Genomic DNA, 24,597 nt, shown 5'->3' on the forward strand with positions numbered 1-24,597 from the left:
GTTTTTCAAGCTCTGTTATCTAGTTTTCATGGTTATGTGTTTTGTCTTCCTAAGCTAATGAAATCATGTTTATTTATGCTCATTAGTTTCTTCCACACTATATCCTCTATACTACACTAAAAAATACTCAAATTACACCATGGCTTCTAACATCTAGCTCCTTCTTATGTTTGCTCCTGCATTCCCACTGTCTAGACCTACTTGTGTCTCCAAACCCTAAGTTCAGCAAATCCTTGAAAAACCAAATTTTCACAAACAAACAAATAAATATACATATCTAGCCTAAAATTAATTTTCTTTAAATTAATATCACTGATAAGATACTTAGAGAGATCCCTCTCATGCTCAGTAGGGCTAGCTACTGAGCTGAAGTGGTTTGAGGTTACCCTTGTCAATTTCCTTTTCAGCCTAGGATATTGTAAGGACTAACATTTTTGGCACCGCTGCCGGGGAATGAAAGATCATATCTTCCTTGGGAAAGAACAACAAGGATCAGATCTAATTGTTGATGGTGAATAGTGATTAGACACAAGAAAGGTTGTGCATCTTTCACCTAGCGACTCCAGTGTCGAAGAATCCAAAGGTTCAGAATTTTCATGGCAACTCCACTGTTCAAAAACTGGTAGTTTGAAGAAATTCTTGGTGTATTAATTGTTTTCAAGATGGATTCAAATGCTGGAAGGTATGCTCCTATGAATCAAGCTCATATTCTTGTTTTCCGAATCGAATTCCTTGTATAGATTCGCAAATAGGGCTACCAAAGTTTAAAGGTCAGGATGGAGAAGATCCTAGTTTGCATTTGGTCAAATTTCATTTTCATATTCACGGATTAAAGGCTAAGTTTCCTAAAGATTGTCTGATGAAGATTTTCATGGCTATCTTGGAGGAAATGGCAAGGAAATGGTATGAGAGTCTACCATCTACTAGTTTATATTCTCTAAACGATTTTTATTCAGTTTTCTTTCAACATTATCAAAGCTGAAATTTTTCCTTATCAATGATGGATAACTGTTGTGAGATTTCTAAAAATTTCATTAAATTTCTTGAAAATTCATATGGCATGAAGAATGTATAGAAGAAGATATATTAGAAGCCCTTTATGTTTTTTCCTCCCAACAAGAATCAGCAGTTTCCTCCTTGAATGAAATGGACTGGGATCAAAATAGAGAAAGGCCTACTCTTGATCTTGAAAATGAAAATCACCAAGCCAATGTTGATTTCTATAAAACTCAGTTGTCTCCTCTATCTAAAGATGAAATTGACCAGCTTTTGAAAAAACATGTTACAGACCAAGTTAAGGCAGGTTTGTAGTGCTCACACAGTCAATATTGTCTGAGTGAAATTTCTTCCATTATTGAAAATGAAAATCTAGGTTTAAATGATGATAGTCATGAGACTAATGAAACTATACATGAATTTGTTGTGAGTAAGCCAATTTGTGATGTAGATTTCTTGCAAGGAGATCAGCTAACAAAGATTGTTTTCTTTCATGAAAAGGATAGGGCTGACCTGCTTAATAATCTTGAAGAATGTGTTTTGTTCAAGGATGATTTAGAATATGAAATGGAAGAGTATGAGTCTGAGATAGATAGTATGCCAGAGATAGAATCAGAGTTTCTCATGCTTGAGAAATTTGCAGCCAACATTCAGGTGACAGAAAGCCATATTTCCCTATGCCTTCCTCTGGATCAACAACAAAATATTCTTTCAGATCAAAATGAAAGGAGTACTTGTATTTTTGTTGGATTTCAAGACAAGGTAGCATTTCATATTTTTAAGGATCCTTACACTGATTTGTTGCAACCATCTGGAAAGATGAATTTTCTTGTATTTATGGATCATGAGCACATGTTCAGTGGACACTCAAAGCTGCCTAGATTTTGTTTGTTCTACCTTCTCAAGGAAAGTACAAGCAAAATTCAAGTAAGTAGCCACTTGTTGGATTGGTTACACTAGAGGGATCATTACACATGATTGTATATACATCTTCAGCAGGTGGGTGGTTATCATCAGGATTTGAAGCCCGAGGTGAAGGCCCTAAGATCCCGATGGTCTGCTACCATAAGTAAGTTCAGTTAGTATGTTTTTTATAGTCAAGTCAGTCGATTAGTCAGTCAGTTTTCAGTTTGAGTTTAGTCTTTGCATTATGACTCCATTGCCTAATGGATAAGGCTACTTGGTCTACAGTGTTCTTGACACCTCCAAAGAGCTTCCATCTCCAGTTGGAGCTAATGTTAGTGTCAGTCATTTCAGCCTGTCACTAGTGATCAAGTATGCTCTTACAAGGTGTTGTTAGGGTATCAAGTCAAATTTTTGTCACTTCAGTGAGTCTTCAAATAAAAATTTGGTCACTGGTTATCGTGTCTAGGTCACTGCTGCTCCCTTCACTTACTCATGGTCTTCATCATTCATCATGGTCATTGTCTTCTTCGAGGTATCATATCTTCATTTAAGTGTCTTGGGTCATGAAATGGTTAAATTCCTCATTTTAGGTCATGGTCTAGGGTTTCACTCCATGTGTCATCACGATACCATATGTTTCCAAAAGCATGTCCATCATGTGATTAAGTAGGTAAAGGGAGTTAGCAGCTTAGGGAAAGAAAAATAAAGGTAACAGTAATGTTTTATTTCAAATAAGACAATGTTGCAGTACACTACCTCGCCTCATCATTCCTCATAGGGACATGTTTGATTCAAAATATGTTTTTGACAAAATGGAGACTAATTTTACAAAAGTGAAAGAGGTTTTTGTCCATTATAGTCCAAGGAACAAAAAACTCCTTCATTTTATGCACAGGTGTTATGATTTGAAAGAAATTCCCAAAATACACTTGTTATGGGAGAGTTAATGCACTTCTAGATAGCTTGACTTCAAGACAGCTTTTCAGGGGTTTGGAGAAGGTGTTGGTAGTTATTAAGGACTCTATTATGTAGCCGACATCCTAATATTTCCAATGGTACATTCAGATCATGATTTGGATTAGTGAAAGGCATCCAAAAGTGGTATGCAAGTTGGATCTTCTCTTTTGTCAGGGAAACCCTGATTTTTTGGAGTGATCTTGGGAAAATCAATTTTTCTCCCTCATGGAGTGTCAAAATTACATGCTTGAGGTGTCCATATTATAGCATACTTCAAGATATTTCCAACGAGCTATCAAGCTCTAAATTTGGAGCAGTTTAAGGCCTCAAAAAGTTGTTTGGCAGATGGCGCTACGCTTTTGTGAACTGCGATGCGCTTTGGTGTTGTGCGTAGGAACACTGCGTTGTGCGCAGGATAGAGTGCCTAGAAATCCTTCAACATTCTCCAAATTATCAAATTTTCACTTGAAATATTGATTTTATTGACTTCTAAGCCAAGGGACAAGTAATTACACCATCATCCTCCATCTTTTGCTTTCCCAATTTCATCTCATGTCAATGATTCTCCAAGTTAGGGTTTGTAGCAAATTTTTCATGGGAAATGCTAGGGTAAAAATGGCCATCATAATTTTTTATCTCCAAAACATGTAAATTGATATCCTACACCTGCACACATGTTTGATTATTCATTTTGACCAGTTCATTCACCTCCAAACAAAGTTTAAACACTGAAAAAGCAAAACCCTAGCTCATTCCTAGAGTTCTTTTGGGCAAATTTCATTATAAACCTTCTTGGTCTTACTTGCAAGCAAAAACATCTATTCACTATTTTCTTCACTCATTTCCATTAGTTTTCAAAGTCATATCATCTTTCATAAAACCCCTCCCATCATTTTGTCAAAATCTCCTACGTATCACTTCATTTCCATTCACACCTCACATCTATTTTCACTTTCTGCTACTAGGACTTTGTGTCATCATGGAGGCTAAATCTTCGCCAGAAATAAAGAGACAACACAAAGGATGGAGGATTCTTAGATATGAACTATCATACTGCATCACAATCAACTCCTATCCTTTCATCAAACAATTCTTTGAGGATGTTCACTGCTTCGAATTTTGCAAAGGATAAGGATACAGTGGAGCATGAGTTTGAGCTAATTGATCCAAAGGCTGAGGATCAAACCACAAGCATGAGATAGACTATCAAGGACAAATACTACCAAATCAAGGAGATGGCGATTAATTTGGAAAGGGAAAAGTATGTTATATCATTCCTCGAACAGGAAAACAGTCAACTCAAAGCAAAAGAGTTGATCCTAGAAAAGGAAAAAGCTAAGATAATGCAGCGAGTCGGAAAACGTAAGAAGATAATGACATCAAGCGAGCCTAAATAATTAGAGGTGAAAGGGAAAAGGAAAATACCAAGAGCAAGAGGCCTTAAGAAAGCTTTGCAAGAGGAACAAGAAAAAATTATGCTTAATGAGGATCTTGACCTAGAAGATAGGATCGCCCTATAGGTTCATCAAGATAAGGAATATTGGCTTAATAGGGTGAATAAACACTTGGAGAAGCTACTTGAGAAGGCAAATAGATACAATCAGTTCCTCGGACACATGGTGCATCACTATCAAGCTCAAAACATGGTCGGTAATGTCAAGGTAAAACAACTTGAAAACAAGCTCAAGGAGGACAAAAAAGAGCAAAAGGATGAGGGAAACTTGGAGATGCTTACTGAAGCATCCATGAAGCTATAAAAAAACCTATTCTTACACCTTCCCTCCAATTTTGAGCAAATTCTAAGTATTTTGAGGTTTTTGACAAATTTTGGTCTAAGTTCAGAAATTCAACTGCTCCAGAAGCGCAATGCCTTGGTGCTGCACTTTTTCCTTAGGAATCCATTTGAGGAAAGGTCTACATTTTTTTAAAGGTCTTGCCATCCTCTAAAAACCCATTTTCCCAGATTTTGCAGAGGTGGCTTAGTTTTGGAGAAAAGTACAAAAAGGTGGCAAAAAAACTAGCATTCTAGACCATTTTTTGACAGGCGCTGCACTTCTAGAGTGACCTTGAGAGAACGGATTTTTGAAGGTCTTCCCATGCTCCAAATTCAGAGATTCAAACTGTTCTGGAAACTAGACTTGAAGTTCTAGTTGATCGTTCTCTCATATTTTCATTTTTACCCCCGGAAGGCACCTCAAAATCAGCTCAAAGTTGGCGCTATGCTTCTACATTGTCTGTGTTTTTATTTGCAAAATTTCACTGTGTAAAATTTCTAATTTCTAGTCTGACTTGGTCAAAGTCAAGATTCTCTATGTAATGGCACAAGTTACAAGTCTAGGTGATGTAGGCATGAATAAATGTATATCATAGGTTTTTTTTTATGTTTATTAGGCCTCATAAAAGAAGCAAACTCCTAATCAAACTCTTCATGAGGTGTTTGAGTTGCACCTTCTCACTCTCACCTGTTGGTTGAGAGAATCTTGGAGTCAATTCCTCCACCAAGGAATTCGACTCTTGAAGGTGGGAAAGTGGTCTAGGAGAGTCTATAAGTACTATTTCACTTCAGGAGAATAAGGTTGAACTTTTTGTAAAGGAGACTTGCATTGTAATCATCTTTCAGCTAATACAGATACAGGTTGCAGCTATTTTCAAGGAACTCTAGCCCAGTGAGTTCATGGTGCTTGTACTTCATTATTTTTTTTTTCTCATGCTCTAAACATATTTATCTACATTATATCTCTTCTTTCTATGAATGCCTTGTGATAAAATACTCAGAATTCTTGTTTTTCAAGCTCTATTATCTGGTTTTCATGGTTATGTGTTTTGTCTTCCTAAGCTAATGAAATCATGTTTATTTATGCTCATTAGTTTCTTCCACACTATATCCTCTATACTACACTAGAAGATACTCAAATTACACCATGGCTTCTAACATCTAGCTCCTTCTTATGTTTGCCACTGCATTCCCACTGTCTAGACCTACTTGTGTCTCCAAACCCTAAGTTCAGCAAATCCTTGAAAAACCAAATTTTCACAAACAAACAAACAAATATACATATCTAGCCTAAAATTAATTTTCTTTAAATTCATATCACTGATAAGATACTTAGAGAGATCCCTCTCATGCTCATTAGGGCTAGCTACTGAGCTGAAGTGGTTTGAGGTTACCCTTGTCAATTTCCTTTTCAACCTAGGAGATTGTAAGGACTAACAGGATATTGCATATGGGCAGCAAGAAGGAGTGAGGGAGTATTTTACATGGGATGCCTTGAGGGCTAAAAAATTTGTGATAAGATTAGGTATATTATATACAAGTACAGAAAATGTTGCAGAAGACACGGGAAAAACACAAGGCCTAGCATGATAAGAATATAATAGAGAAGGCGTTTAAAGTGGGAGACAAAGTATGGTTACAGTTGAACAAGGAGAGGCTACAGGGTCTTGGTAATAAAATCAAGGCTTCGTGATATGGTCCCTTTGGGATACTATAAAAGGTGGGATATAATTCCTATAGACTTAGTATACCCGTATACATGTGGATTTACTCAGTTGTGAATGTGGAGAATCTAAAGCTCTATGAGACTTCTAAGTTAGATCAGGAAGAGGAACATGTCCTACATTTTGTGGAGACTTTGGCACCAAATGCACAAGTAGCGTTGACAGAGAAAATGGTTTTACAGAAGAGGTCTAGAACTACTAGACATGGGAAACATGACCTTTGGCAGATTGGGTTTAAAGGAAAACTTTGAAGCAAAGCTAAATGGTACACTCGAGAGAAAGTGGATGAAAAATTTCCTCACCTCATTTAGTATAATATTTTTGGGGCCAAAAGCCTCCCAAAATGGGTGGGTGTGATCTAGATTGGATAATCATATTTTTTTTCATTCATATCAATGTTTTTAGAGTGGCAAATGTGGAGGAATCATCTCATAGGACCATTTTTACTAACGGGGCCCAGTTTGGGAAATCGAGCTCTGAAACCTTCCAAGATAATTTTGAGACATCAAACAAGATTTTTTGGAGTAAAATTTTTATGTTTTAGTGTAGCACAGTTTTGTTAATATTCTAAACACATATACATTTCCAACTGCACAAGAATCACCTAAATCAGAGTCTATATGCACAATTTATGCCACTTAGAAGTTGACCTTCTTGTTTTCACCACCATAATTCGAGAGGATCCCACATCAGCCCCCATTATTCATGGAAAATGGGATAGCCACACGATTATGATGAAGAAGGCTCTAGAAGAGTCCATTTTGTAACTCTAGGTAACAGTTGAGTTAGTCAAACCTAACCACTAGCAGGTTGTTGGGTTGTGTCATAATAGGCCACTAGGTGGAAAATGGGTTCCATTCTTTCGAGAGAATTTATTCCATAGATGAGAAAAAAGATTTGATGGGGATAAGAGATAGAGTACACAAAAGGGATTTGTGCATTTTAATAGCCATGGGCCACATGCCATAATTATTTGTACTCGCAACCATTTTTTATTTAAAGAAAGAGAGCAGAGAGGCCTCACCTTCCAGTTGGGTTTTTACCAGAAAGTGTTTCTCGAGTCATATATTGTGTCAATCATGGTTTGTAAGTTTTTATTTAGTTTTTTCTATTTTTTTGCGTAGTTTTAATTTGCATGCATACACCATTAACCGTAATCAACAAATCTTGAAATCTAAAAAAAAATAAAACCCTAATTGTAGATTTCAGATTTTTAAATATAGTTTGATCATATCTATTGTGACAAATTGTCGAATGGAATATCCTCAACAATTTACAAATCAATGTAGAGGATGGGAAATTTTTTGAACCCCCTTATGATTATATCTTTTCAATGGTAACCATCAGGGAGCAATAAGAATGGTGGTTTTCCATATATTATCCATCCAATAAGGTCAAAAATGGAATGTTTCATGCCCTATTTCACATTGATGGGAATCCTTATTATTTCACAAGGGAAATTACTTTATGAAATGGGCCTCAATGTAGGTTATCACCATTGTCATCATTGATTTGATCATAGTTCATTCTCCCCTTCCATTTTTCAGGCATTGAACCAGTAGAACCATGAACTATTGGTTGTTAAAAGAAAGAGAGGATTGGATCAACTAAAAATGTCTAGAATTTTTAAGCTGAGATCCAACAACTCTAGTTTCCTACATGAATATTTTCATTTCTAATCCCAATTTTGTTGAAGTCAAGGAACCTATCAATATTTGAAAATATATTCTTGGAAAATATTTCGACCTATTAAGGTTGTTTGAGTATGGTGGCTTTCCGCCATCAACGAAAATTACTTGTTTCTGGGTGATTATGTAATTATGGCAATCATAATTTAGAGAAAATACACCTTCTCCTTGATGACAATATTAAATACGAAAAAGCATTTTTCTTTTAAGAATGAACCATGAATATGTTTCAATCAAGAAACTATATAGTCCACTACAATTTAGTTACCTAGTGATTTTTGATTTATACTTAATCTTGAGGAGGTTTAGTTAGGTGGTCTATATCACAGCAGCAAAGGCTTCTTGATTTTATTTCTCCACCTCCCCAATAAAGTAGTAGAAATCATACTATCTAGTGCACAGAGAGAGACTGACTTTAATTATGTGGTGTTTCCTACTCAGAGTAGAGTGTTAGGATATTTGATGACTTCACATGATGCTTGAAACCCATAGATGCATCCATATGTTGAAACATTAAGCCCATAATGCTTAGTGTTGGATATATTGATGATATGCCTAGTGGACCTAGGATGCCCCCATGCTAGCCTCAACATTGTTTGATTTGCATCACTTCATCCATATCTTAGATTATTATGGCCATCTTTGAGATGACAAGGGAGTGATTGTGCATCACCTTTTAACCCCAACGCTTGAGATATTTGATGCCACATCACCCTTTTCCTCTTGTGAGGGTGACGTAGGGCACTTTTGGGCATGACATGTTGGAATGGAGATACTTTTGATGGCATGGAGATATTTTTGATGGCTTACACATGATCCTTGAGAACTTCTTGGATTATGGAGCACTCCTTATCGCTTGCATCACATTTTAAGGGCTTATTACGCTCACTTGGAGGGTGGCGTCATACTATTGGATAATATACTCCCACACCTGTCAGATTTTATGGCTTATTTGTCTTGATTTTAGTTACAAGGTTGACTTGTAACCTCATTCTTATGGAACACTTAAAAGTGAACCTTATTTTAGGGTTTTTAGTTATTTATTTGTAATGTGAAGGGGAAAAGTATCATATAAATAGAAACTCCACATCACTTTTTATTTCATCATCATGCATGAATTTGAACTCGCTTAAAGGAGTATGAATTGGCTTCCTTATTCGCTAATTGGGTGTAATGTGATATTTTATGGTGTGACATGATCTTGGATGTGATTTTTGCTTGGAGACACTATTTTGGAATTGAAAGAAGAGCTCTTTTGATAGATTTTGTAATTTTATTGGCGATTATTGCTATTTTGCATGCTTTAAATGTTTAAGGTAGGGATTCTATTGTTCCATGTCTAAATGCTTATTTATTGTGAAAATTTCCTTCATAATTGCATGTAAAATTGCCTTCTTCGTAGCCTATAAGGAAACTCCTAATGTGTAGACCTTATAATTTATTTATCCCCTCACAATAATTGTAACTAAGATTTTACAAGTGGATTCCTTAGAAAATCCCCTCTTACTTTGTCAAGGTCCTTCTTGGCATTTTACTTCGTTAAGACTCCATTTTCTCTTGTAGGTCAAGGCATTGATTTAGAAGTGTATTGATCATATTAAAATTAAATAATTTTCTCATGAATCCTCTCTCTAATAGACAGCGGGCAGCCTCTAGAGTCTTAGGTGTATATTTGTGTGTAAAGTAATGTTTTATTGCATGGGACTAGCTCTTAATAGTAGGTCAATTTATATAAAACCTATAAAGGAAAAATCTATCATTATACGATGTCTTGCATGACTTACTAGGGTTGACATCATCTCCATTTATTGTTGTTTATACACATCTAACAACCATCGAACCTTTGTGTTTACATTAGCCCTAGTCTCTATTAGAAATCCTTATTCCTTGCTTGTTGAATATCATAAGTAGGTTTTTTCTAAGGCTATCATATATTGAATATCATATGTAGGTTTTTTCTACGGCTATTATATGCCATTTCACACCAAAATATTTCACATTATTCAAACCATAACTTATACCATCCTTGTTATTGGTCAAATCTTAAAGATCATGAACCTTAGTTTTGAATACCTTAGTGATTTCTAACCTTTCCAAGAAATATATCCTTACTTATACCTTCACAAATAAGTCACCTTGAGCCCTAATATTAGAATACCTTATAGGGGGCATAGGGAAACCTCCCTTGTGGCTGAAATCCTACTAAGTAGAGAGAAGAAGATTGTTGAGGTGGCAATGATAACCCTTCCTCATTGTTTCTATAGGGTCTAGCCCTTACCTAATGAGTCCTTTCACTAGACCTTCTAGTTTTGCAGCAAAAACTCCTACTTCTATTATATTCAAATCATAATTTATGAACAAACCCTTCCTTACTATTATTTTGTTTATTGCAAATACCACTACATGATTTCTTTCATGTCCCACAAATATGTAATTCAGTGGCATTCTCATTCTCGTAAGTCATGTATTATTTAGAAAACCATGCATTATTTTCTAAATATTTAGGCCCTCCATCAATATATATAGCCATTCCTTTATTTTGATTATTCAATTTTAGTTGTATATATTTTGCATAAACTACATACCTTATCATGCTTCATGTATATTGGGCTTGTCTAATCGAAACGCCACTGTCATAACATGGTATGATCTTAATTGGATAATTATATTATTCTCATTCATCTAAATGTTATTAGAGTCCTAGTTTGGAAAATTGGGGTCTGGAACCTTCCGAAAGCAGTTTGAGGCATCAACCAGTGGTTTTTGGTGGTAAAATTTTGTTTCTAATTCCTACCAATTTTAGCACTATTATACACACAAATGTCTTTCCAAAAGTGCTATAATTGCCTCAATCAAAGTCTGTATGCAGAATTTATGCCACGTGAAATATGACCTTCCCATTTTGACCACCATGTTTCAATAGGATGTCATGACATCCTCCATTATTCATGGAAAATAGGTTAGCCACATGATCATGATGAAAAATACTCTACAAGTTTTTGTATTATAAACCTATTAAAGAGTTGAAGGAGTCAATATTAACCACTATTATGTTATTAGGTTATGTTATAACTTGGCCACTAGGAGGAAAAGGGATTCCATTCTATTTGAATTCATTTTGTTCGACAGATGAGTAGAGTAGCTGAGAGTAGATAATGAGACAGAGAAAACATAGAGGTTTTGTGTTTTGTAGTAACCCACTAGCCATAGGCCTCACTTATTTGTACTTGCATCCATTTCCATTAAGAGAAAGGAAGTAGAGCAACCTCACCTTCTAGCAAGTTTTTATCCAGAAAGGGTTTCTCAAGTTATATCTTGTTAATTTTAGGTTTATGAGTTTTATTTCATCATTCTCTATTTTCTAAATAATTATAATTTGTACGCATACATAATAGATAGTAATTAGCATATCTAGAAAAATAAGGAGAAATAAACCATCATAGTGTATATTTCAAATTTTCTAATATATTTTAGCAAATATTTTGTGATTAAGTGTCGAGTGGAATATCCATGGTAGCTTATGGATAATATTGGTATCAGAGAAGGTTTATTTAGGTATATTGTGTGGAAGTGTATGGAATCCAGATCAACTAACGTGAAAGTCATAAAAAACCAACCATTGCTAACGAATCTATCAATAACCCTTGAGATACCACAGAATAGAGGTTTGTGTGGTTGGAAACATAAGTCGCGGATATAAACCATAATGTGAAACTCCTCATGGAGGCCCTGACCAATAAGCTCAAAGTAATCGGGGAATATGGAGGTTCTAATGCGAAGGTCAGATCGAAGGGGAAATTACTAGATCTCGAAAGAACCAAAGAGGGATTCTAAGAAAGAACCCAAAAAGGATCAACCCAATTTGAGTGTCGTGAACCAATCATAATTCCTATTCAAAATGGAAGCAAAGGTTGACATCAATTTGTATCAAAATGAGATTGACACTTTGAATTTTTATTACTAGTTGTAGTAATTAGAAGTTTATTTTAGTTTTCCTCATATAAAGGAAGAACAAAATATTTTGTTTTCTTAGCTTAAATTAGAGGGCCATGCCCTGGCCTAGTGGGAAATCCACAGAGAGGACGTAAGGTTGGAAGGAGATCCTCTAATGACTAAGTAGGAGGATTTCAAAAGCATCATAAAGTCATAAAATTTAGAAGAGAATATAATGTTGGGCATCTCCCCAATGAATCCAAACATACTGCGCAAGTATCGGGGGTATATGTATAGCCATATGCTGAAGAAAGTGATGTTGTTCAAACCTATATGAGTGGATGAGGCTTGTGTAGTGGCACAACACATAGAAAACATAGGCTAGAAGCAATGGAAATAAAGTGATTCAAAGTATAAGGATCACCAAGAAGCTTTTAAGGATGGTAAGAAAAAGTGGAAAGTGAGAAAAGATAAAAATACGGTAGCCATAACACATCAATGAAAAGATACTAGAAACCACTACAACCACTATAATAGTGGAATTCATACAGAGAAGTGTTGGAGGTTGCATAGAGAGGTTAACCTGAAGAACATAGAGAAAGTTACAAAGAATTGGAATCTCACGACAACTTATTTGAGAAACTAGGTTGAAAGTAGCTTGGACATGGATGAGAATATCGTTTGTAAATTAGTGCAAAAGGAGGTGAATCTGAGTATCTTTTAGCAACAAGGAAAGAAGGAAATGACCAAACTCTTCCATATAAATATTCAAGTAGAGAAGAGAAATATTGATGCTTTGTTTGACTCAATATCACAAGAAACTCTCGTTGCAGCAGAGCTAGTCAACAAATTGGGATTGGAATTTTGTGATCATCCAAGCCCATATTCATTGGGATGGGAAAATAAGGATGCAAAAATAAAGGTAACCAAAAAGTGAAAAATCATATTTTCTATAAGTGTTAATTTTATTGATGAAGTAGAACTATATGCAATTTCCCTTTATGTATGTGGAGTGGTGTTTGGAAGTCCATATATGTACATGTGGGATGCAATATTCATGCAGAGATACAACCAATACCATCTCATAAAGGATGGAAAATTCCTCACCATTAGCTCACACAAGGGAAAGTCCAAAACTTCACTTGCAAGAGCCAGTCAAGCCATGAAACTAATAAGTTCTAGGAAGAAGTGTGTTTTAATGTTTTTAAGAGAAAACCAATCTATAGAATATTAAGTGGGAGATTCATACCTATAAGGGTATAATAAGGAAAATAAATAGTAATCGGAAGGGTTTCTATAGGCATGCAAGGGTCTGTTCTAGGATCCTAAATGGATACCACCCAAGAGGGAAGTGGAGCATGAGATTTAGCTATTTTCAGACTATCCATTTCCAAACATTTGGTTGTACAGACAATTTATTATAGAAGTAAGTGAGGTGAAGAAGTAGTTGTGGAAGCTGCTAGAACATAGTTTCATTTGACAAATTACCTCACCATGTGCATCACCTATCATCATTATGTCAAGGAAGGATGGGACTTGGTAGATATGTATTAATCACAATGCGTTAAATAAAATTATGCTCAAGAACAAGTATGAATTACTTAGGATAGATGATTTTCTAGATCAGTTGCAGAAAGACAAATACTTCACCAAGCTCGACTTAAATATTGGATATTACCAAGTTCAAGTTAGAGAAGAAGATACCTAGAAGACTTCCTTGAAAACTAGGCAAGGTTTTTATGAGTTGTTAGTAATTCCATTTTGCCTATGCAATGCATCGGCTACATTTATGACGTTAATGAATGATATATTGTTCCCTTTTATAGAGTTATTTATTATGATGTATTTGGATGATATATTGGTATATAGTGCTACCTAGGAGGAGCGCATCTCACGTTTGATGTAGGTGTTAGAGGCATTAACAAAGCAATAGATGCTAAAAAAACTTAAGAAGTGTCAGTTTACACAATAGTATTTAGTGTGTCTAGGGTATGTGAGTAGCTAAATGAGAGTTGAATATAGATCCTACGAAGATGGAGGCTATCATGAAGTGGTTGGTGCCTACTAAAGTTTATCATGTCAAGAGTTTCATTGGAGAAGCAAAAATATTTAGGAAATTCATAGCCTTATTTTCATTGGCAGCAACACCACTTCATATCATAACATAAATTGGAAATATTTTCTAGTGGGGAAAGTATCAACAAAGGGCCTTTAAGCTACTAAAGAATAAGATCCATCAACCACCAATTATTGCATTAATAAACTTGAAATAACCCTTCAAAGTGGAGATGGATGTGAGTGGGTATTTTATGGGAGTAGCCTTGATGAAGGGAGGAAGGTCTGTACATTATCATTTTCAAGTATTTCATGGGATATTTATTAACAACCCTACTCACAACAAGGAGCTCTATATCATAGTTCATGTTGTGAAGAGGTGGAAACATTATCTAATGGGTAAGGAGATAGTAATCCACATTGTTGGGTTGTGTTATATTCTTTCCACATAGTTAACAGGGGGTTTTAAGGGCACCCGTAACCCCACTTTATGGGGTACAAGGCAACGCCCTAGAAAATTTTGGTTTTGGACCCTATGTTAGGTTGGGCAAACCCACCTATGGTTTTGTGCATGATTTTCACACATGTTTTTTGGACGCGATGGTTTTTTGGTCCATGGTATTGGACGCGATGGTTTTCGGTCCATGGTATTGGACGTGATGGTTTTCGTTTCATGGTATTGGATGCTTCGACATGTATAAATATGTATTGTAACATTGAAAGGAACATAATGAAAAATCAAGTTGGTAGTCCCGATTTTGGGATCCAGGGGAAAATCTCTGTGTATATGTGTTTTATGTGTTACTCTCGCATTGTTTATTTTCTGTGTTTTAGAATTCGTATGTAGGTAATTTTTGTACAGGGTTAAAACCTACATTTGGTATCAGAGCAGTTTTGGCTTCAAGGGGATGCCTTTGTTGCTGAGGGGTTTCGCTCGGGCCTATAATAGACCCTGTTCAGTGGGAGATCTGCGAGATCGATTCTGGTGGTGAAAGAAGATGGCGAGCAGTGGAAAGAGAGAGATCAAGAAATTTAATGTTCAGAGTTTTGAGTTGTGGAAACTCAAGATGGAGGATCTATTGGTGGATAAAGATCAGTGGATCACGATAGATCCGGGTACTAAACCAATAGGAGTGTCCTATGAAGAATGGAAGAAGTTGGATCGAAAGGAAAAGAGCACAATACGATTATGTGTCTCAGATTCAGTATTGCTGAATGTATCAGGGAAAGCTACGGCGAAGGCTTTGTGGGACAAGTTAGGGACTTTGTACCAATCTAAGTCTCTGGTGAATAAACTGTTCTTGTGGAAAAAGTTATATAACCTAAGGATGAAGGATGGAGACTCGGTGACAGAGCATCTAAACGCGTTTAATACTATGGTAAGTCAGTTAACATCTGTTGATATTAAAATTTCATATGAAGATAAGTGCATTAGTTTGTTGTGTTCTCTACCATATTCATGGGATATTCTAGTTATTGCAACAGGTAGCAATGCAACTGCCTTGCAGTTTGATGAAATAGTCTCATCTTTGCTAACAGAGGAGATGAGACGAAAAAATATTGAGAGCCAGAATGGTGATGCCTTGTCTGTACGAGGATGGTCCCAGAATAGAAACAAAAATAAGTCATCGAGTGGGAGATCTAAATCTCCAGGAAAACCTTTAAAGGTGGTGTGCTGGAAATGTGGAAAGGAAGGCCACTTTAAAAGGGACTGTAAATCTAAATTTCCTGACAAAAGAAAGGGATCTGATGAGGCTCCTTCTGCAGAGGCGAAAACCACCTCAGATGAAGGTGGGGATGTGTACTTGGCTTCTTCAAGTACACATGTAGATCATGAGGCATGGTTGATTGACTCAGGTGCATCCTTTCACTTCACTCCCCATAAAGAGTGGTTCTGCGAGTATGAGAAATATGATGGTGGTGATGTCTTCTTGGGGAATGATAGGAAGGCTAGAATCATTGGTCATGGAAAATTAAAGTTGAAGTTGCAAGGTGGAAGGGTTAGAACACTTTCGGGTGTTCTACATATTCCTGCATTGGCCAGAAATATGATTTTTGTAAGCAAGTTGGATGATGCAGGTGTAAAAACAGTGTTCGATAAGGATACCTGCAAGATGGTTCGAGGAGCACTGGTATTTATGCGGGGAGTTCAGATTGGAACTCTATAAAAGTTGCAAGGTAGCACTGTTATTGATGGGGGCAATAGTTCTATGGTTCCTGAAAGTGGAGCAGAAAATCTAGTGGTCTCTAGAGAGAAGACCATGTTGTAGCATCAAAGGCTTGGACATATTGGAGAGAAGGGCCTTCAAATACTTCATGGTAAAGGTATGGTAGAAGGTATGAGTAATGACTCTCTGGATTTTGATTTCTGTGAAAATTGTGTATATGGGAAGCAGAATCGGGTGAGTTTCCCCTCTGGTGGTAAGAGGGCAAAACAGATATTAGAACTTGTGCATAGTGATGTGTTTGGACCTATGAAGGTTCCATCACTCGGTAAGTCTATGTACTATGTATCATTTATAGATGATCTCAAGGAATACATGGATGTATTTCCTTAAGAAGAAATATGAAGTCTTTGACAGGTTTAAAGAATTTAAGGCTCTAGTGGAAAACCAGATAGAGAAGAAGATAAAGGTGCTGAGGACAGATAATGGTGGAGAGTTTTGCAGCAAGGAATTTGAAGAATTCTATAAGAAGTGTGGTATATCACGGCAAAAGACTACTCCATATACACCTCAGCAAAATGGAGTTGCAGAAAGAATGAACAAGACATTGATGGAAAGGGCAAGAAGCATGCTCAGTGGTGTCGGGTTAGGACAGGAATTTTGGGCAGAGGCGGTGGATACTGCATGTTACCTAGTCAACAGGTCACCTTCATCAGCATTGGAGGATAAGACTCCACAAGAGGTATGGACTGGTAAGAAACCCTCTCTTTCACATCTAAGGGTATTTGGATGTGATGCATATGTACATGTTCTAAAGGAGAAAAGAACCAAGTTGGATAGTAAATCTGAAAAGTGCATCTTTATTGGGTATAAGGATGGTTTAAAGGGTTATAAGCTTTGGAACCCAGTAACAAGGAAGGTTGTGTACAGCCGAGATGTGGTGTTCAAAGAGGTGAAAGATGTTATTAAACATGAAGTCCAACCAAAGGAACCTAAGAAGATAGAGTTTGAGCTAAAGAAGGAAGAATTAGACTCTACAGAAGAGGAGGAATCAGAAGATGAAGAGCCACAAACTCTGGTTGTGAGAAGACCAGTTCAAGAAAGAAGGCAGCCAAAAAGGTATAGTCAATCTACTTTCTATTCAAATTTTTCTTTGTCTGTTACTGATGATGATCCCAGAACTGTGAAGGAAGCAGTGGATTCAGAGGATGGAAAACTCTGGAAAGAGGCCATGGTTAATGAAATGGCATCTTTGCACAAAAATGAGGCTTGGGATCTGGTGGAGTTGTTGGCTGGAAGGAAACCCATTGGCAGCAAATGGGTGTTCAAAAAGAAGACAAATGCAGAAGGAAAAGTGGAGAAATACAAAGCTCGGTTGGTAGCAAAAGGTTATTCCCAGGTGCCAGGAACTGATTTTGGCGATATTTTTTCTCCTATTGCCAAGGTAACTTCTATTAGATTACTTTTATCTGTTGCTGCTGCTTTTGATATTGAGGTAGAACAGATGGATGTAAAGACATCATTTTTCACGAGGATCTGGAAGGGGAAATCTACATGAAGCAACCTGAAGGCTTTGCGGTGAAGGTTAAGAAAGAACTGGTATGCAAGTTAAAGAAGTCTCTGAATGGGTTAAAACAGTCACCAAGGATGTGGTATCAGATTTTTGATACATTTATACGGGGACTTGGCTTCACTAGAAGCAAAGCAGATCACTGTGTGTATTTTAAATTAATTGGTGACCATGTTATTTATCTGGTCTTGTATGTGGATGATATGTTGCTGGTTAGAAATGACAAAGAAATTATCCAGGATTTGAAGACCCAATTGTCCTCCAAATTCGACATGAAAGATCTTGGTGCTACAAACTATATTTTGGGCATGGAAATTAAAAGAGATCGGGTAAAGAGGAAGCTCTGGTTAAACCAAAGGAAGTATGTCAAGACAATACTGTAGAGGTTTGATATGCAGGATAGTAAACCAATGAAGGTTCCTATTCCTGTAGGTGCGAGGTTATTTGTTGAACAATGTCCCAAGACACAAGAAGAGGAAGAGGACATGTCCTGTGTTCCATATGCAAGTGCAGTCGGTAGCCTGATGTATGCAATGGTCTGTACTAGACCAGACATTGCACATGCAGTGGGAGTATTGAGCAGGTTTATGTCAAAACCAGGAAAGGAGCATTGGACAACAGTGAAGTGGGTTTTCAGGTATTTGCGTGGCACTAGTGATTATGGTCTATGCTACCAAGGAAGACTAGGATTGGATAGAGTGTTGGATATTCGTGGCTTTGTTGATGCAGACTGGGCTGGAGATCTGGATCAGAGAAGATCTACAAGTGGGTATGTGTTTAACCTATTTGGAGGTGCAGCCAGTTGGTTGAGTAAGAAACAATCTGTAGTGGCACTATCAACTACAGAGGCTAAATACATGGCAGCCACTCATGCAAGCAAGGAAGAAGTTTGGTTGCAGAGATTGTGTTCAAGTATGGGGTTAGTACAGGAAGCTATAAGGATAGACTGTGATAGACAAAGTGCAATTTTCTTGGCAAAGAACCCTGCATATCATTCAAAGACAAAGCACATTGATGTTCAGTATCACTTTGTGATGGATATGATAGAAGACAAAAATGTGTTGCTGGTAAAGGTGAACACTTTGAAGAATACTACAGATGCATTGACAAAATATGTGAGCTCTGAGAAGTTCTCTTGGTGTAGAGAGACAATGGGCATTTCAGGGCTGGGAAAATGACTAAGCTCTCTTGTGGCCCCCTATGGAAAGAAAACAACAAGTGGGATAATGTTGGGTTGTGTTATATTCTTTCCACGTAGTTAATAGGGGGTTTGAAGGGCACCCGTAACCCCACTTTATGGGGTCTGGGGCAGCGCCCCAGAAAATTTTGGTTTTGGACCCTATGTTAGGTTGGGCAGACCCACCTATGGTTTTGTGCATTATTTTTTCACATGTTTTTTGGACGTGATGGTTTTTCGGTCCATGGTAATAGACGCGATGGTTTTCGGTCCATGGTATTAGACGCGATGGTTTTCGGTCCATGGTATTGGATGCTTCGGCATGTATAAATATGTATTGTAACATTGAAAGGAACATAATGAAAAATCAAGCTGGTAGTCCCGGTTTTGGGATCCAGGGGAAAATCTCTGTGTATATGTGTTTTATGTGTTATGCTCTCGCATTGTTTATTTTCTGTGTTTTAGAATTCGTATGCAGGTAATTTCTATACGGGGTTAATTTCAAAGTGGAGATGGATGTGAGTGGGTATTTTATGGGAGTAGCCTTGATGAAGGGAGGAAGGTCTGTACATTATCATTCTCAAGTATTTCATGGGATATTTATTAACAACCCTACTCACAACAAGGAGCTCTATATCGTAGTTCATGTTGTGAAGAGGTGGAAACACTATCTGATGGGTAAGGAGATAGTAATCCACACATATCACGAACCACTATAGTACATGCAAGCCTAGAGTAAGCTACACCAAACCAGGAATTAGAAGTGGATGGGGTTTTTACAATAGTTTCATTTAGTGATCAAGTACAATAAGGGAAACATAAACAAGTTAGCTGACAAGCTTTCAAGGCCACCCACACCAAAAATCACATCTTTGGGAGTGAAGCTATGTGGCTTCACAGATGTAGATTGGGCAGGGAGTCCATCAAACTAAAAGAGTACATCAGGTGGAATTTTCAGTGTTAGGTCCATAATTGTTTCCTGGTACAGTGGGAAGTAAAAAAATTTGGCACTCAGCTCAGCAGAAGCAGAATACATGGTTGCTAGTCAAGCAGCATGTGAGGTGATATAGATGAGAAAGATATTTGTTGGATTATTTGGTTAGATGATGGATCCAACCGTGATCTACTGTGATAATCATAGTTGCATCAAGCTCTCTGAAAATCCTTTTTTTCATGATCGATCCAAGCATATATAGATATCTAGTATCACCATTTACAAGATTATGTACAGAGGCGGATAATGTTGTTGCAGTACATTCTAACAAAGGAACAAGATGTTGACATTTTGACAAAGGCCTTGTCAAGAGGGAAGTTCGAGTTCCAAGGGTGCAGGATAGGGTTTGTTGATAATCCCTTTCTTGTTGAAAGGGTGTGTTGAAAAATGCAGCAAGAAATTCTCAATTTGATTTTTCCTTGATTAAATTGAGAAAAATTGAATTTCCACAGCAATAGACAACTTGGATGTCGTTAACTTGTGTGACATGGCTTGTGTCACCCATTTTAATTAGTAAATTTTATTTGGAGGAGTTAGAGTTTAGTTATGCATGTGTGATTGCTAATTTGTAGCAATCAAGATCAGTTATCTCAAGTTTTTTTCAGTTAAACTAGTTCCAACGTTTGGAGGGACTAGTGGAAGTTCAGTTAAGTAGTGGGACTTCAGTCAAACTCACTGATCATCCAGTTAATTAGTCAATCAACCCAAAGTATCTATTTCATACAAAGAATTTGAGTTACCTAGTTGAGGTGGATATTCCAAGGTAGTGTAACATCATTGTAGACTATTCTTGAGTGTACAGGTATTGCATGTAGTCAAAGTATCAATTTCCTAAATAATAGGGGCTAATTCCTTAAGGAACATCGCAAGGAAATAGGAGCTCAATATAAGGGAAAATTTGACTAAGTTTGGGTTAGAGGCCTTCAGTGAGCAGAGATATAGGTTGTGCACTTGCAGGGTGAGCTCAGTTGAGAAAATCAATTACAATACATCTATATTCATTTGATTAATGCAAGCAAACATTGGGGTTTTTAGCAGATTTCTTTCCCCAAACAAAAAATACTTATTACATGTGTGTTATTTCTTCTTGCATGTCTGAGATTTTTGTTCTAAATTGTGAATTAATGTCTGCAGAGAAGTAGTGTAGGTTTGTATCTTGGGATTTTGATTAAAAGTTCATGAGTGGTTACAAATATACACCTTAATTTCTATAGTACCAATAAGCTTATTAATAGAAAACAGGGTATATATCATCCCTTGAAGTCTAAACACTCATCCTGGGGAAATAATTTTCATGGTGTTTTTGGGAGGCTTACCAGCAATCAATAAGGGACATGACTATTGGTCCATGGTATTTGATAGGTTCAACAAGATGTGTGTTCTAATGCCATGTAAAAAGACCATCAATGTGAAAGAAGTTGTGAAATTGTTCTTTGGAAAAGTATGGGTGCACTTTGGGATAGCAAGGACCATCATTTAGATAGGGACACAAGATTTATCATTTCATTTTAAACTACATTGTGGGAAAATATGGACATGAAGTTCAAGAGGTTGATCACATTCCATCCATAGAAATATGGGAAACAAAACTAGTCAACAAGACTTTGGTGCAGATTTTGAGGGGTTACAATCAAAAGAATACAAATACTTGAGATGAAAACATGGTATATATATAGCACTCTAATAATGGAGCAATCAACACTTCTACCTATAATTACCCATCTAAAACTTGTTTTGGATATTTTCCACCTTCACCTTTGAATATATCATATGGGCGACAAGGAGGAGTGAGGGAGGATCTTATATGGGATGCATTAAGGGAGGATATTATATGGGATGCATTAAGGGAAGAAAAACTTGTTAATATGATAAGGAAAATTTGTTTGAAATTATAAGAGACATTGCAAAAGTCATAGGAAAACTACAAGGATAGGAATGATCAACACATAATATAGAATTACTTCAAGGTGGGAGAAAGAGTACGGTTATAGTTGAGCAAGGAGAGGCTACAGGGTTCTGTTAATGAAATCAAGGCTTTGCAATTTGGTCTCTTTGAGATACTAGAAAATATTGGAGATAACACCTATAGAATCATTCTACCCCTATACATTCATATTTACTCAATGGTTAATGTAGAAAATTTGAATCTCTATGAACCTTCCATGCTAGATCAAGAAGAAGAATGGTCCTACCTTTTATAGAGGATTTGGAACCAGATGCTCAGTAGAGTTGAAAAAACATATATATTTTCAGAATAAGTTTATGAATACAAGACAAAGGCAGCATGGCCTTTGGCAGATTGGGTTGAAAGGATAACTTTGAGGAAAGGCTAAATGGCACACCCAAGAAAAGGTTGAGGAAAATTTTCCTCACCTCATTTAGTAGAATATTTTCGGGAAAAAAATCCTCCCAAAATGGGTAGGTGTGATCTGGATTGGATCATTATATTATTTTCCATCCATCTTGATTCTTTTAGAGTGGAAAAAGTGAAGGAATCAATTGTTACACAGTATTTGGTCACACCTCCTGCACTTCCCTGTGACATACCTCGAAGTTCCTGAAACATGACCATCATGCAGTGTACTCATTCATATATGCATCTCAGATCCTCCCTCAGACATTGATTAGAAAGTGCCTTGAGCTTTCCCTGAACAAAATAGCTCTAAAACCCTAATTTGAGAATCATCACACTTATGAGGGGAAAAATAGTGATGATCTCCTATTGCACTGTACTTGAACTGTGATGGAATCTCTCTGTTCACTTGTATACCCATGATGATCCCAAAAAGAAAATTTTCCCAAAGAGGATGAGAAGCTTTGTGATCTAGAAGCTTCCAGAGCGATGAGCTGGAGGTTTTTTGGCATAGATGAGGTCGAATTCTCCCAACTTGGCCTCTTTGTCTTATCCCTATGAGCTACATCCTTGAGATAACGGCATAATCCTATCTTTGGAGAGGTCCTAACTCCCTTTCCCAACCTATACATTCATCCTCTTCCATTCCCAAATGGTTGGTCTATGCCTATTTTCACCCTTATGCTAAGTTTGTGCCTATATGCTATTCATTTGGCTTGGAGAAGGAGTGCTTGGAGAGATTAGCTTGGACTTGGATATTCATTCAAGGATAGCCTATCAACATCAAGGCTTGGTTGTATGCTTCCCCTTATTTTCTATTAATATACAATTGTTGGTTCATTTTCCCTAAATGTGTATGCTCATGTATCATTTAGCTTAACATTCCTTGATCAGTTAAGTAGGTTGCTTTTGAATATGCTATTTATATTTTCATGCCTTATTGTGTCTTGATCTCTTGTGTAGGTGTATAAATGTTGAGAGCAGCAGGAATGAGACTGTGACGTGATTGATTCAAGGTCTTCAACAAATGAGATCGAGATAGCATCAAAACGAGGTAGGTCATCTTCTTTGTCTCTCCTTTCAATTGCAACTTAGGAAAGTGTCTAGTAGATTGTCACTTCGGTTGCTAGACCCACTCATTGGGCTAGAGGGATTGTCTCTATCCGCAGAGAGGATTTACCTAGACAAAAAAATGGTGACTCCGTTGGGGAGCCTATGATCCTTTCCATCCAATCCTTCACCTTGTTTTTGTGATGAGTTTGACCAACCGTCTAATCCCAGACTTGTTTTCTTATCTGTAACTATTTTCACTTTTTGGTAATTGCTTGAAGGTTCTTGATTTGTGCTACTCTTGAATATTTTTTGTTTTTTCTTTATCTTTATTGACCATCATGGTTTTTTCTCTTACAGTCATGATGACATTGCAAATATGTTGATTACAGTAGTGATGATCACTACTTTTCTTTTAACAGGTGCGATGATATCATAGGTTAACGAAAATTAGGGTTTGTCTTCTTGTTTTTATTTTTTTGCTTTCTATCAGTGGGTTACCAGTGTGATTTTAGTGTCCTTGTCTTGCTTGACATGTTTTTCTGATTACAATTACCTCTTAATTTGGTTTAAGTTTGTTTGGAGCTTGATTTTCCTTTTATGGTTTTTAAGACTTCTAGGTCATCCTTCATTGACTCATTGGTCTTCTCTTCAGAGATCAATTACCCATGTTCAAAGAGTCTTTTTGTGTTTGGACATCTTTTGCAAATCACTTTTGATTCTTGGGTATTATGTTGTTTCCATTAGTGTCGAATTGAGTAGATGCTTTGAAAGCCACTTTAGTTCTATTTGGAAAGAAATAGATTACAAAATTGTTTGTTTTGATTGAGCTAGAAGGAAGTATTTGCTTTGGATTTTGTGTTTCGAAAAGCAAAAGAGAAAGTGTTTATATTTTAAGCGGTTTTCGCAAAATTTGTTGCATTCAAAATCATAAATGTGAAAGATATTTTCATGATTATTGAGTTGTTTGCATTCTCTTTTGCTCTTTTGCACTAGATTACATTAATTGCATTAAAGTGAAAAATAAATCATCATTATATCTTAAGGTAGATCGCTTTAAGATTTTTATTTTGGAATTTGCATTTGCTTATGATATGAAAGATTAGATTTCATGTTTAGCATTTAGCATTGGAAAATTGTCATTGATGCATTGTTGCTTGTTTGATGCATGTTTTGGGTGTTTCTCTTCCCTAAATAGGTAGCCTTCATCGAATGAAAGGATTTAAATTTCATCATTTACTTGCATATTACGAAT

Source organism: Pinus tabuliformis, chromosome 3_1 (genome assembly GCF_031772625.1).
Source record: "Pinus tabuliformis cultivar Carrire ecotype Pingquan chromosome 3_1, CPIR1, whole genome shotgun sequence".
NCBI classification, from domain to species: Eukaryota; Viridiplantae; Streptophyta; class Pinopsida; order Pinales; family Pinaceae; genus Pinus; species Pinus tabuliformis.